The sequence below is a fragment of the Ictidomys tridecemlineatus genome, unplaced genomic scaffold (genome assembly GCF_052094955.1).
Source record: "Ictidomys tridecemlineatus isolate mIctTri1 unplaced genomic scaffold, mIctTri1.hap1 Scaffold_7008, whole genome shotgun sequence".
Taxonomy (NCBI): domain Eukaryota; kingdom Metazoa; phylum Chordata; class Mammalia; order Rodentia; family Sciuridae; genus Ictidomys; species Ictidomys tridecemlineatus.
The window spans coordinates 9,694-25,382 of NW_027524991.1; the positions used below are offsets into that span (position 1 = coordinate 9,694).

At 41.4% G+C, this 15,689-nt stretch overlaps 1 pseudogene; it reads right to left on the bottom strand.

Moving 5' to 3' along the window:
- Positions 1-8,281: 8,281 nt before the first annotated feature.
- Positions 8,282-9,234, bottom strand: LOC144374461 (olfactory receptor 5J3-like; annotated as a pseudogene).
- Between the last annotated feature and the right edge of the window lie 6,455 nt (positions 9,235-15,689).

Below are 15,689 nucleotides of genomic sequence, written 5' to 3' on the forward strand. Positions count from 1 at the left end.
GCACCACAGTCTCCAAAATCTCCTCTCTGCAAAAGTCTTTCTGCAAACAAGTCTCCAACAGCTGATCCCTGCAACAGTCCTTTTTCACCCCATTCTCCAACGTCTGCTATCTGCAACAGTCCTTCTGAACCCTAGTCTCCAAACTCTGCTCTCTGTAACAATCCTTCTGCACCTCTGTCTCCACCTCTGCTCTCTGCAATTATCCTTTTGCACCTCAGTCTCCAACCTCTACTCTCTGTAATAGTCCTTCTGCACCTCAGTCTCCAACCTCTGCTCTCTGTATGATCCTTCTGCAACCCAGTCTCCAAACTCTGCCCTCTGTAACAGTCCTTCTGCATCCCTTCACCAACCTCTGCTCTCTGTAACAGGCCTTCTGCACCGCAGTCTCCAACCTCTGTTCTCTGTAACAGTCCTTCTGCAACCCAGTCTCAAACCTCTGCTCTCTAGAAAGATACTTCTGCACCCCAGTCTCCAACCTCTGTAATCTTCCACAGTCCTTCTTAACCTCAGTGTAAAAACTCGGTTCTCTGCAACGATTTTTCTGCACCCCAGTCTCTAAACTCTGCTCTCTGTAACAGTCCATTTCTACCTCAGTCTCCAACCTCTGCTCTTTGTAAGATTCTGCTGCAACCCTGTCTCCAAACTCTGCTCTCTGTAACAGTCCTTCTACACCCCAGTCTCCAACCTCTGCTCTCTGTAACAGTCCTTCTGCAACTCAGTCTCCAAACTCTTCTCTCTGTAACATTCCTTCTCTACCCCGTCTCCAACCTCTGCTCTCTGCAACGGTCCTTCTGCATGACAATCTCCAACCTCTGTTCTCGGCAACAGTCCTTCTGCACCCCAGTCTACAAACTCTGCTCTGGGTATCATTTCTTCTGCACCTCAGTCTCCAACCTCTGCTTTATGTAAGGTCTTTCTGCGACCCAGTCTCCAAACTCTGCTCTCTGTAACAGTCCTTCTGCACCTCAGTCTCAAACCTCTGCTCTGTGCAACAGTTCGTCTGCACCGCAGTCTCCATCCTCTGCTCTCTGAAAGATCCTTCTGCACCCCAGTCTCAATACTATGATATCCATAACAGTCCTTCTTCACCCCAATCTCCAACCTCTGCTCACTTTAACAATCCTTCTGCACCTCAGTCTCCAACCTCTGCTTTCTGCAAAAATCCTTCTGCACCCAAGTCTCCAACCATTGCTCTCAGTAACATTTCTTCTGCACCTCACTCGCCAACCTCTTCCCTATGTAAGATCCTACTGCCACCCAGTCTCCAAACTCTGCTCTCTGTAACAGGCCTTTTGCACCCAAGTCTCCAACCTCTGCTCTGTGCAACAGTTCGTCTGTACCCGACTCTCCAAATTTTGCTATCTGTATGATACTCTGCACCCCAATCTCAAAACTCTGATCTCTGTAACAGTTCTTCTTCACCCCAGTCTGCAACCTCTGCTCCCTGCAACAATCCTTTTGCACCCAAGTCTTTAACTTATGCTTTCTAAAACACTTCTTCCGCACCCCAGTCTTTAAAATCTACTCTCTGAAACAGTCCTTCTGCATCCCATTCTCCAAACTCTGCTCTCTGCAACAGTCCTTCTGTACCCTGGTCTCCAACCTTTTCTCTTTTTAACAGTCCTTATGTACTGCAGTCTCCAACCTCTGCTGTCTGTAAGGTTAATTCTAGACCCAAGTCTCAAACCTCTGCTTTCTGTAACAGTCCTTCTGCATCTCAGTCTCCAAAATATTCTCTCTATATCAGTCCTTGTGCACCCCAGTCTCCAAACTGTGCTCTCTGCAACAGTCCATCTACACTACAGTCTTCAACCTCTGCTCTGTGTAACAGTCCTTCTGACAACCCAGTTTCCAATCTCTGCTATCTGCAACAATCCTTCTGCATCTGAGTCTCTAACATCTGCTCTCTGCAATGATCCTTCTGCACCCCAGTCTCCAAAATCTGCTCTCTGTAACAATCCTTCTACACCGCAGTCTCCAAATTCTGCTCTACGTAATATTCTTCTGCGACCCAGTCTCCAAACTCTGCTCTTTGTAACATCCCTTCTGAACCCAGTCTTCAAACTCTGCTCTGTGTAACAGGCCTTCTGCACCCCAGTCTCCAAACTCTGCTCTCTGTAAAAGTCCTCCTGTATTGCAGTCTCCAAACTCTGCTCTTTGTAATGGTCCTTCTGAACCTCAGTTTCCAACCTCTGCTTTCTGTATCAGTTCTTCTGCTCCCCAGTGTCCAACCTCTGCTTCCTGCAACAGTCCTTCTGCACCCCAGTCTCCAAACTCTGGTCACTTTAAGAGTCCTTCTGCACCTCCGTCTCCAAATTCTGCTCTCTGCAACAGTCCTTCTGTACCCAAGTCTCCAACCTCTTCTCTCTGCAACAGTCGTTCTACACCCCAGTCTACAACCTCTCCTCTGTGTAACAGTCGTTCTGAACCCCAGTCTCCAACCTCAGCTCTTTGTAACAGTCCTTTTGCACCATATTCTCCGACCTCTGCTCTTCATTATAGTCTTTGTATACCGCAGTCTCCAAACCCTCCTCTCTGTAATGGTCCCTCTGCACCCCAATTTATAACCTCTGCTTTCTGTAAAAATCCTTCTGTACCTCAGTCTCCAAACTCTGTTTTCTGTAACCATCCTTCTGCACCTCAGTCTCCAACCTATGCTCTCTGTAACAGTCCTTCTGCACCTCAGTCTTAAACCTCTGATCTTTGCACGATCCTTCTGCACCCCAGTCTCCAAACACTGCTCTCTGTAACTTTCGTCCTTCACCTCATTCACCAACCTCTGCTATCTGTAAGATCCTTCTGCAACCCAGCCTCAACACTCTGCTCTCTAAAACAGTCCTTCTGCAAACCAGCCTCAAAACTCTGATCTCTATAAGAGTCCTTCTGCAACCCAGTCTCCAAACTCTGCTCTCTGTAGCAGGCCTTTGCACCCCAGTCTCTAAACTCTGCTCTCTGAAAAAGTTCTTCTGCACGCCAGTCTCCAACCTCTGCTCTCTGTAACGGTCCTTCTGCACCCCAGTCTCCCAACTCAGCTTTCTTTATCATAATTCTTAACCCCAGTCTCCAACGTCTTCTCTGTGTAACAGTCCTTCTGCATCTCAGTCTCCAAACTCTGCTCTCTGCCACAGTCCTTCTGCACCCCAGTCTCCAACCTCTTTTTTCTGCAACATTCCTTGTACAACCTAGTATCCAACCTGTTCTCTCTGTAACAGTCCTTCTGCACCCAAGTCTCCCACATCTGCTCTCTGTAACGATCCTTCTTCAGCGCAGTCTCCACCTCTGCTCTCTGCAAGGATTCTTCTGTAACACAGTCTCCAACTTCTGCTCTCTTCAATGATTTTTCTGCACCTCACTCTCTAACCTCTGCTCTTTGTAACAGTTTTTCTGCACCTCAGTCTCTAACCTCTGCTCTCTTCAACGATCCTTCTGCACCCCAGTCTCCAACGACTCCTCTCCTTAACACTCCCTCTGCACCCCAGTCTCCAAACTCTGTTCTCTGTAAGTTCCTTCTGCACCGCAGTTTCCAAACTCTTCTCTCTGTAACCTTCCTTCTCCAACCCAGTCTCCAAACTCTGTTTTCGTCAATGGTCCTGCTGCAACCCAGTCTCCAAACTCTGTTCTCTGAAACAGTCCTTCTGCACCCCAATTTCAAATTTCTGCTCTCTGTAACAGTCCTTCTGTACCGCAGTCTCAAACTTCTGCACTCTGTATTGGTCTTTCTGCACCCTAGTCTCCAACCTCTGCTTTCTGTATCAGTCCTTCTGCACCACAGTCTCTTAACTCTATTCTTTGTTACAGTACTTATGCACCTCAGTCTCCAAACTCTGCTTTCTGTAAGATCCTTCTGCAACCAAGTCTCCAAACTCTGCTCTCCATAACAGTCCTGCTGCACACCAGTCTCCAACCTCTGCTCTCTGCAATGATCTTTTTTTACCCCAGTCTCCAACCTCTGCTCTCTGCAACAGTCATTCTGAACCCCAGTCTCAAAAATCGGCTCTCTGCAACAGTCCTTCTGCACCTCAGTCTGAAATCTCTGTTCTCTGCAACGACTGCCCTGCACCCCAGACTCTTTCCTCTGCTCTCTGTAACAGTCCTTCTCAACCTCAGTCTCCTACCTCTGCTCTCTGTAAGATCTTTCTGCATCAAAGTCTCAAAACTATGCTCTCTGTAACAGTCCTTCTGCACAACAGTCTAAAACCTCTGCTCTCTGTAACAGGACTTCTACCACCCAGTCTCAAACCTCTGCTCTCTGTAACAGGCCTTCTGCACCTTAGTCTCCAACCTCTGCTCTCTCAACAGTCTTTCTAAACCCCAGTCTCCAAACTCAGCTCTCTGCAACAGTCTTTCTGCAATCCAGTCTTCAACTTCTGTTCTCTGTAACAATCTTTTTGCACCTCTGTTCCCAAAATTTGACCTCTGCAATGGTCCTTCTGCACCACAGTCTCTAACCTCTGCTGTCTGCAACCATTCATTTGCACCCTTGTCTCCAAACTCTGCTCTCTGCAGAAGTCTTTCTGAACCCCAGTCTCCAACATCTGCTTTATGCAACAGTCCTTCTGAACCTCAGTCTGAAAACTCTGCTCTCTGCAATGATCGGTGTGCACCCCAGTCTCCAAACTCTGCTTTCTGTAACAGTCCTTCTGCACCTCAGTCTCCAAATTCTGCTCTCTGCAACAGTTCTTCTGCACCCCAGTCTTTAACATCTACTCTCTCAAACAGTCCTTCTACACCCCTTTCCAAATGCAGAAGAATAAGACCTGAACTATTGCTCACCCTGCAAAAAATCAACTCAAAATGCATTAAAGACCAAGGCAATAGACAAGAAATTATACAGTTTCTAGGAAAAAACAAAGTCAATACTCCAACCTACAGGCAGAGGCAATGACTTTATCAATAGGTTGCCAAAGCTCAGGAGATAACACCAAAAATTAGCTAATAGGATGGCATCAAATTAAGAAAATTCTGCACAGCAATGGAGACAATTAGAATATGAAGAGAGAACCTACGAAAAGGGAGAAAATCTTTATGAGGGGATCTTCTAAAAGAAGATGAATATTCAGAATATTAATAAAAAACTCAAAAACCTTAACATGAAACCCACAATTATTAAATAACCCAATTATCAAATAACCCAATTACCCAATGGGAAACTAAATGAACTAAACAGACACGTCTTAGAGTAAAATATGTGAGTGGCCAACAAATATATGAAAATACTTGCAAGTCAAGACTACCCTGAGATTTCATCTCACTTCAGTGACAAAGGCAACCACCAAGAATACAAACAGAAATGAGTGTGACAAGGAGAGAATTAGAGAGAAAGGAGCACTCTAACCCTGTTGATGGGCATGTAAATCAGCACAACCACCACGGAAATCGGGATGGAGGCTCCTCAGGAGTAGCCATGGACCACCCTGCGACCCAGCTCTACCTCTACTTGGTATTTATCACAGCGGATCGAAGTCATCATAGTATAATGACACATACATTCCCATGAACCAGCCGAGGTGACATCAGTGGACGAATGGATAAAGAACATCTGGTATATGCACACTGGAATTTCATTCAGCCATAAAGAAGAACGAAATTATGTCATGCTGGAAGATGGATGGATCTTCAGAACATTAAGGGAAAGAAGCAACTCAGAAAGTTAAGGGCCATATGTTTTTCCACTGTTAAAGTTAGAGGGGGAAAAGAAAAGAAAGTTGGGATGGGAGTCTCATCATGAAAGTTGAAGGAAGATCAGTAGAGTCAATGCACCAGGGGAGGAGGTGAGGAAAAGGGAAATATTGGAATGATATTGGCCAAAGTTTACAGTTATTTTGTGTGCATGTTCAAATATGTGTCAGAAAATCCCACCATTATGGACCACTACAATGCACCAATGAAGTGTGAAAAGAAGAGTTTCACATTACATGGGAAAGGCACTATTTTAGGAGGGTGCCCATTTTTTCCCATCTATAAATACCACGATCATTTACCACTGTCAAAAATCTCTACAGATTCGAATGTTCTGATCACTTCTCCACAACATAGCCTCTTCTACTTCAGGGTCCCCTTATTCTCACTGAAATCAGGGAGCCCGTTTCAACGATGCCATCTGTTAATGTCTTCCCAGGCTGCCGAGGACAGCGGCTGCAGGTTTCACAAGGATCTGGTGCTGCCTTCTGAACGCATGTCCACGAGGCCTTGGCGAAGGCTGGTGCTCCAGGCTGTCCTCCAGATCCAGCTATGAGGCCAGGGAAGGGGTCACATAACACGCCATCCAACACCTTATTTATTTCTGATCACCATCCTCTTCATTATTCCAGGATCATATTGGCCATTGAACTTAAGTAAACACTGAGTCCAGATTTCAGTCCATCAACCAAAAAGAGTCTAATAGCCACTCCCCGTGGCTCAGGAAAATCCTTGGCCCTAACATTTCTGGTGATTATGTCCCTGTGACTGCATTCAAGATGATCCAGCAATATGTCTTGACTTCTTTGGTCTAGAAGTCTCAAACAAATTCTCTTATATATTCTTAAGGCTCCTATTAACAAAATACAGTAAAATATTTACCTTTTATTTTGGTGTGACCCTTATACTCTCCTGGGCTATCTTTTATACTCTTACCTGAGGCGTTCTAGGATCAGACCCCAATTAAGAGTCTGGTGATAATGTGGGATGATGGATGAGCATCTTAAAGACAATTGGGCTGGGGATGTGGCTCAAGCAGTAGTGCGCTTGCCTGGCATGCGTACGGCCCGAGTTCGATCGTCAGCACCACATACCAACAAAGATGTTGTGTCCACCGAGAACTAGAAAATGAATATTAAAAATTCTTTCTCTCTCTCTTTCTCTCTCTCTCTCTCTCTCTCTCTCTCTCTTTCTCTCTCTCCCCTCTCCTCTCCTCTCCTCTCCTCTCTCACTCTCTCTTAAAAAAAAAAAGACAAATGCCCAGGTAGAGTCACCATAGGGTTTTCAATTTAGGAAAAGCTAGTCTCCTCAGGGGAGGAGGGGCTGCTTCTGACAGCAAAGAGGGTTAATGGAGATTTCAGGGTTCAAGGCTCTGAGATTTGTCTAATTCCACTGGTATTTTGCCATTATAATTAACAGGGTCTCAATCATTTCTTCATTAATGTTCTAATTGACATAAGAGAGACCTGGAGAAATTGTGGATTTATAATTTTCTTTGTACTTCTGCAATTTGGAGAATTGGATGTTTTATTCTGATATTAACCTTTATCAGTTTCCAGAGAGAAAACATTTCTCATGATCTGAACGTGACTTGAAGGAGGAATATAATGATCGAACCTGTCATTTTTTTCTGTAAGTCTCCCACTCCAGTCAGTAACAGCAGTCTGTAGTCATGTTGTAATGTTCATTCCCACCCTGAAGGTCGATGGTGTTATTCCAAAGCTCAGTTTTGCATAGACATTTGATTTCAGGCCACGATAACTTAAAGTCTCTGTTGGGTCATTGCACACCAGGAATTATCAGCTCTCATTTCCCATGGGCTGTGACATCATCAACATATTCAATTCCCTCAGGTCAGACATCCAACCTACCTCTTCATATCTGTTATCTAGAACCATCTCTGATGTAAACCACTATTGTGGTCAGTGCCACCGTGGTCAGGTAGAGATGAAGAACGACTCTTGATGTCTTAGCGTAGAGGAAGTTGACACAGAAAAATGCTATGAAATGGTTGGAAGATCTGGAAGAAAAAAGGAAAATAGGGCAGATGACACCACCCCATATATGGAAACCCTAGCTTGCCTGGAAAGAGATGCTCATTCCACGCTACTGTGACCCACATTCAGGAACAGCTATCTAGGAGCCTGCACACACAGCTCCTGGCACCAAAGAGATTAGTTCCTGCCTCTACAGGGCTAGTTTGCTGCTGCTGCTGCTATGGGATCCAAAAGAACCGGCTTTCTTCCTTTCCTTTCTTCCTCTCTGCCTAGTGTTTGGCTGATCTTGACAGAACTTCTTACAATGGAGGCCTGCAGTCGGGGGAGTGTGGGAAACGAGGTTCTTGTACTTTCTGTCCCTCTGGTGTGGGGAGAACACAGAAGGACAGAGATGGTGCTGAACACCCACACAAGGTGTCCGACACACTTGAACCTGAAAGTGGGAAAAGGGTGTTTGTGAAAAGAGAGGAGAGAAAGGAGTCTCAGACATTTTAAAAGCGGGAGTTGGAGTTAAAGCTCCAGATAAGACTCTCTAACCAGGTGCCTACAAGTCCCTGGGAGGCATCTTTTTTCAGATGACTGTATTCTCCAGTTTGAAGATTGGTCTAGACTTTGATCGTGCAAAGGGATGCACACCCTCCAGCAAGCTTCCTCAGGGCACTCTGGACCTCGTTTATTCTCAGGCTGTGAATGACGGGGCTCAACAGGAGGGTCACCACACAGAAGAGCACAGAGACCAGGGTGTCCATGTACAGCCTTCTCTGGACCTGTCATAGTGGAAGTTGGCTGTTCCATAGAAGACCACCAAGACAGTGAGAGGGGACGCACAGGTGGAGAAGGCTTTCCTCTTGCCCTGGGCAGAGGGAATCCCGAGGATGGTTGCAATGATGAGTGCATAAGAGCCTGCAGTAAAGAGGTAGTGGCTCAGGGCCATGGTGGCACTGACAACGTGGAGCCCAGACTCGTTCACCAAGGTGTCTTAGCAGGAGAGCTTCAGGAGAAATGGGGTGTCACAGAGAAAGTGGCTGAACTGGTGGGGCCCACACAGAGTTAGTGTGATGGCCAGCACCGTGTGTGTGACCAGATTTACCAGCCCACACAGCCAGGACCCAGTCACCAGGCCAACACAGACCTTCACACTCATGATGACTGGGTACTGAGGAGGACGGCAGGTGGCCACACAGCACTCTACTGGCCACACAGCCAGTAAGAAGCCTTCTGTGCCAGCACTTGTCACCAAGAAGAAGATCTGGGAAAGGCAGCCCTCATAAGAAATGGCCTTCTTGTCCCAGAAGAAGTTCACCAGCAGTACTTGGAGGGTGGTGGATGTGTAGCAGACGTCCAAGAAGCTCTAATTGCTGAGGAAAAAGTACATTGGTGTGTGGAGAGCAGGACTGACCCTGGTGGCCACTATTATGAGCATTTTCCCCAGGAGAGTTGTCAGGTAAATGACCAAAAAGAGCTGAAAAAACCAGCCCTGTAGGTTGGAGTGGTAGGAAAATCCCAAGAAGATGAATTCAGTGACAAATGATTGATTGCTCATTTCCAATGGTATCATAGCTACAAAACAGAGAAAAAGAGACCATGAGGAGAATGGACTGAGAGCACCCCAAACAGGCTTGTTAATCTGCAGCAACATGGCAAATAATATTGTATACAGAGATGCCTGGACTCTGGAAAGAGACGTATAGGAGAGACTTTAGAGAGAGCATAACTTCTCACAGACTTTTGCATGGGTGCTCTTTTGTAAAAATAAATGGAGACTTGGTCAAAATGCATAACCAGCTATCAACCCCTGTGTCTCATTGAATCTGCAGTATCTCCCTCCTAACACTGTGCTTCACTGTGATGAATTTTTTTGTATGTCTGTTATTTAAAGTAATAAGTTTTCATTGTGGAAAAATGAAGAAAATGTAGAAAGTTATTCAGAAGAATAGAACAGGTCACAAAATCAAAGCTCTCTTTGCATTCATCCCATTCTACCTCTATCTAACTTTAAAATATCCAAAGCAAAATTTCCCAATATTTTTGTACTCTATTTTTTTGCCTTGTAATCTTAATTTCCTAACATTAAATTAATATCTCCCTTTTTATTGAACATAGAAACCTTCCATTCCATTTACTATCATAAATATTGGAATAGAAGCTTTCATACATATGTATCTGTGATCATTTCTGATTATTTCGTAAAGGTAAAATTATAAGTCACCTGCTTTTAAATACATTGATCTATTTTTTTCAGTAGAAACTTTTATTTTTTTAAGTTTTATAAGATACAAAAAATTTTGACAAATGATATATACTTAGGTTTTTTTTTGTATTATAAGATTTACCTCACCAAACACTACAATTCCTGAAAAAAAATGATTGATACAATTATTGATTTTCTATCATGTTACCCATGCTAATTTGTGATCCATTGTTTTGAACTAAAATTTCTGTTTCTTTTTCAATCTTAAATGAAAAATATTATAGTAAAACAGAGGGCTCTTGGTCCAGATAGATGTGGATTGAAATCCACCTGTTGTTTACTAGATGTTGTTTGTAAAAATGTCAGCTCATCTCTATGTCTCAGTTTGTTCCTTGCTTAGGATATTAATGATGTCTATTTCACAACTGCTGAAAAAAGTTTTGAGATAATATAAGCTATGTGTCTGGCACATTACATTTACCCAACGCCTTTTATCAAGTTAGAAAATGTCTATCCATTTTTTACTAGTAGTTTTTTTTTTTGGTGTATGTGTGCTGAGTTTTGAATTCAGAGCCTTATGCATACTAAGCATGCACTCTACCACTGGACTTTGCCCCTAGTTTCATTTAGTTATACTTTTTTCTTATTTTCTCTGCATCTATTGAAATGATATATATTTTTTCTTATTTAGTCTGTTACTATGGAAATTCAGTTGATTGGATTTTTGAATATTGAACCAGCCTTGCATTCTGGGATTGATCTCAATTGACAGTAATGTTATCCTTATTCTATTTGGCTGAGTTCAGTTTGTAAATATTGTTCCCTGCTTGCTTTTGTGTATTCTATTTTCGCTGTTCTCCAGAGATAATCTATTTCTTGAAGAATTCTCAGCTGTATTCTACTGTTATTTTCAGTCAATGTATATTAGTGGACTAGTGGGAAACAGAGAAGGGATTTCTTTTGTTTCCAGGAAGCTCAGCCTTAGGTAATGTAAACTCAGTCACAGGGATATGGCCTTCACAGTGTCCCACTTTCTAGAAATATGGCTGAGCCTAGTTCTTATTCCTCCTGACGTTAGACATTTCGGCCTGTTCCTTTCCATAGCTGCAAAGGTATTTTTTTGAGTGTCCTAATGTAACAGTTTCTCTTACTCTTGCCCCTGAATATTACAGCTTTTGTTCTATGCAAAAAATCAGGAAATGGGTCTGGGAGGAGTTTTGGCTGCTGTTGCTGCTCTTTGTCCCTCCACCTATCCAAGAAATGATACCGTTAAAGACACTTTCTCAGAATACTTCTCTATCTTCCTGGGAGCATTTGGTGGAATCCATGGAGAAAAAGAAAAATACAAACATCTTATGTCTATAGCCCTCTGGGTCTTTATGCTCCTAAACCAGTCCTTACTTAGTTTTTAGCAATCAATTAACTATTTTTTATTTGAGTTTTTTTTTATAAATAAACTCCTATGTATCTAGTGGGTTCTCCCATAGTTGAAGTCTATACACTTACTTTTCAAAAATATTTACAAATTTCTAATTTAGTTAAATATGTAGTTATTCGATCCAAAACAATCTCATTCCTAGCATATTTCTAAGAAAATTAATGCACAGTTCACAAAAATTCTTGTGTAAAAATTCATAATAACTCAAACAAATATTATGCCTTCAGCAGAATGACAGAAGACAAATCACGGTTTATCATGCAGTGGAATAATTCAGTTACTTTAGAAACACAAATACTGGAACATTAATAACATTGACAAATCTAAAAAAAATTTCTGGGTGAAAGAAGCCAGATACAAAATATATACTGTATGTTTCCTTTAAATAAACTTCAAAAATTAGCAAAACAGCTATAATGGTCAAGTAATAATGGTAGTCTTTTTTTTTGGAGCTCAGGGGTGATATCAGTTGAAGCATGAAGGAATTTTCTAAAGTGATGGAAATGTTTTATATCCTGATTTTTGGTAGTTCATATATATGTAAAATATCATAAACCTGTACACTTTAGGTCTGTGCATTCTTTGAGTACAAATTATAGTTGAATTTTTAAAAATAGCCTTATTTTAAAAATAAGTACATAATGGGGAAGAGTTGTACCTGCCTGTAATCCCAGGTACTTGGCACACTAATGCAGTAGGATCATAAATTTGAAACTCTGCAAGGCCCCCCTCTCCAAATAATTGAAAGGGCTGGGGATATAGCTTCATGGTAGAGTGCCACTGGGTTCAATCCCCAGTACTGCAGTAAGTAAGTAAGTATGTAAGTAAATAAATAGAAGTGAAAGCATTTTGTCAAGATGATTTTTAACTCAGGATTGGTTGGAACCACATCTAAATATTTTTATAGGTCTCTAAGAGGTTAAGTATTTTCTCCCATTTTTTGCATTTCTCTACTTCTTTTTTCCACAGTGATAGTCCAGGACATATCACATTTTACAAGTGACATCAGTTGTTTCCTGATCACTATCTGTTTGAAGCAGTGAATGTGATTGGTGGGTGCATTCGGTCTGTATTACAGATACAAAGCCTTGCTCACCATGATGGATGGGCATGTGCATGTGTGTGTGTGTGTGTGTGTGTGTGTGTGTGTGTGTGTCTGTGTGTTATTTGTTGTGGGATTGGTCTTTACTGAGAACACTGTCTTATAGTTAGTGGGATGGCAAGTTGGCATCTCAGGCAACATTGATGGCAGAAATCTCAAAGAATATAGAAGGAATCTGCCATCTAAGGCTCAGCAAGCTCAGAACACTTGGTTATCCTAATTGCTATAAATGGAAAGACGCTCACTATTGAGCTTCTCTGAGAGCTGCATCATACTGGGGCGGGAGGAGGGAGCCCATTTCCTTAGAGATGTACCCTGTTTCTATGGGACTCCAGCTATGCTTCAAGGGGCTGGTGGGATAGTACCAGTTTATGCTGCCAAGCCCTGAGCTATTCTGAGGAGCCTGCTACTTCAGGGAAGGTGGCAGGGTATCAGCCTATGAGGCCAGGACTAGGCTCTGTGAAGCTGTGTCAGGCCTGATTTCTAAGCAAGGTACTTGGCAATAGAAACCTCGGATAACTTCCCACCCCCCACCATGCCATGGGCCACCTGAGAGCCCAGGTGTGTCTCTGGAAGCCAGGATTGGGTATGAGAATGGACATCAATGATTGCAGAGTATCAACAATAGGGGACCATAAATCTCTTTCAGGTGAGTGCAGACTGAAAACAGGGACATCTGAAGGGAGATAGACTGAGTTTTAGAAAATCATCAGATCTCTAGGTCAAGAACATGCAGATAGACCCACTCATGGAATTGTGCGTATGAGTCCAAGGAGCAGGGGTCGATACCTGTGAAACCTCGTTCCCCAGGTTTTAGACACACCTGTTTAGTTCAAAAGAGTGATCTGAGTGCTAAAACAAGATCAAAATGAAGTGGTCTGTATCTGAAGACGTGCTGTGTTGAAGGTGGGAGAAAATCTCTGAAGCCCTCATGGAGAAGGATATGGAGAACTTTAAAGACCTAGTTGAAGAGGACACAGTAAAGAAAACAAATCAGTTTGGGTAGGCTGGCTAGCTGGCGGGATCACTCAGGAAAACAGGAATATGTGAGGAATAGTAGATGTAGAGGAGGCTTTAGTGGATTTGATTTGAGTAATGTTGAATGTGAGTTATCTGTGGGATAATCACGTGGAGATGCCCTTCACAGACAGCCTAGAACTGCAGGTGTGGATTTGGGAGTCATTGTCTTGAAGGCAACTGTTACAGCAAAGGGTAAATATGAAATCCCCCAGGAGAATAGAGAAAGTAGAGAAGGAAATAGAGAAAGTAGGGATTCTTGTGATACTTGGTGTTAACGAAAATTGTAGTAAAAGTTTATCCAGAAATGACTAAAAACACCACACTATCTAGTTCAGTTGTAGGTATCGCTTTCTCTAAATACTTTCCCTAAACAAGAGGTTACCTTATTAGCATTGATTTACAATAAATCAATTTTGAAATGGAGCTGGAATCTACATGTACTTGACATTTCTTACGTTCTCTGTTTTCTCTATCAACTACCTGGATGAACTTCAAGTCATTTAGAAATCAATGACATGTACTTTCTTTTAACACCCATATCAAAAAGATCAATATGACAATCTCTTTTATAGGTAGATATCTAGATGTTTTCAGAAAAAGAAATAAAATTCCACATAGAAGGCAGTTCCAGCAGATTTTACTATGGTAAATTGGCACATGGTCTGTGGATGTGTAAAAGAGAAAACTAAACGTAAATGTTCAGAGATTTAAAAATACAATCTCTGAAGTTGTGCATACTGCTTTTGTAAAGGTCTTAAATATAAAGGTCAGTTCAGGAGGGACAATTTCATGGGGCATTAAAAAAAATTTTCCAATGTATGTTTATATAATTTTATCTACATATAAATTTTTCCTTGGTTTTATTGGCTAATTTCTTGTTTGTCACGGGTGTGGGGTAGGGTGAAGGATGATACCCAAACAATTTTCCTTATCCTCTATGCTCTTTATTAATGTAGGGCATTAGATTGAATCATCATCATGGTCACCATTAGAATCCATTATTAACAATCATAACTCATGAATGACACTTTGTGACACAATATGTACTTGCTCCTTAGAATTTATATAATGAAGGCATAGGAATTAGATAAACTTAATAGTAAACCCTCTGCTCTGCAATAATAATAACCATAATCATCATAATCATCTAGGGCATATTTCATAGAAAAACAATTTGAGTGTGAGTCTTCTTAGATTGCTTCAATACACATAAATGCCTGACTTTAAAAACCTTGTTTAATATGGTTTAAAAGTGGCATGCTTTCTGTAAAAATTAAATTGAATTTCGGATAATCCATTCTATCAGAGCTCAGTGAATTTCTTTGAATAGATAAATTTTTACATACCTGAATCCAATCAGGATTTTTCAAATTGAGTAAAGAATAGAGACACACATTAGATAAAAATACCTAACACTTATTAAATGCCTATAAGACTTTTACATGCATTAACTTATTTGGTTTACACAACAACCTATAAGATAACCTATTATCCCCATTTTACAGAAACAAGAATTGAAATTAATGCACAATATATTAATGCAAGTAGGGAAACATCAATGAATCCCTTTAATTTGCATAATGTACATTAATTTGTACATTTAATATGTATAGACAATTATGATTTAAGAAACCAAAAAGAAATTGACTCAGAAAATTTATCATGTAATAACTATTATTTGTAGTGATACTTTGTTACCTGATGATAATACCATATATTAGTAAACTGTCTTATTATCTTCAATGCCCAGACATTCTTGTCCTTGGTTCTAATAATTCATTGCACATGATTAATAGGCCAACACAGCTTGCATTAAAATTCCAAATCTCAGGGCCTTAAAAAGCTTAAAGTATTTAAATTTCAATAGAAAGTCGGTGCTTCAGTTAAGCACAAATAATTTTAAAATCTAAATGTAAACAAAATAAAATAAATAAGTATAGAGTCTTAAAAGAAGATTTTTTTTGTTTTGGTAATAAAGGAAATGTTTTTCTGACTAAACTTAGGGATTCAATTCCTCAAATGCAAAAGAAAAAAAAATGGGCATGACCAAAACGAGGAAGAATGGTGTGATCATGAAAACCCTTATGCACATCAGGGAAACAATGATTCCTATTTGATCTCAATAGCACAAGAAATGATTAAAATTTTTAAAACCAATTTTCATGTTTCCTTGTAAATTGCTTAACACACACACACACACACACTCACACACACACACAAACAGTACAAGGTCAATTTATTCAGAACAATATCCGAATGATT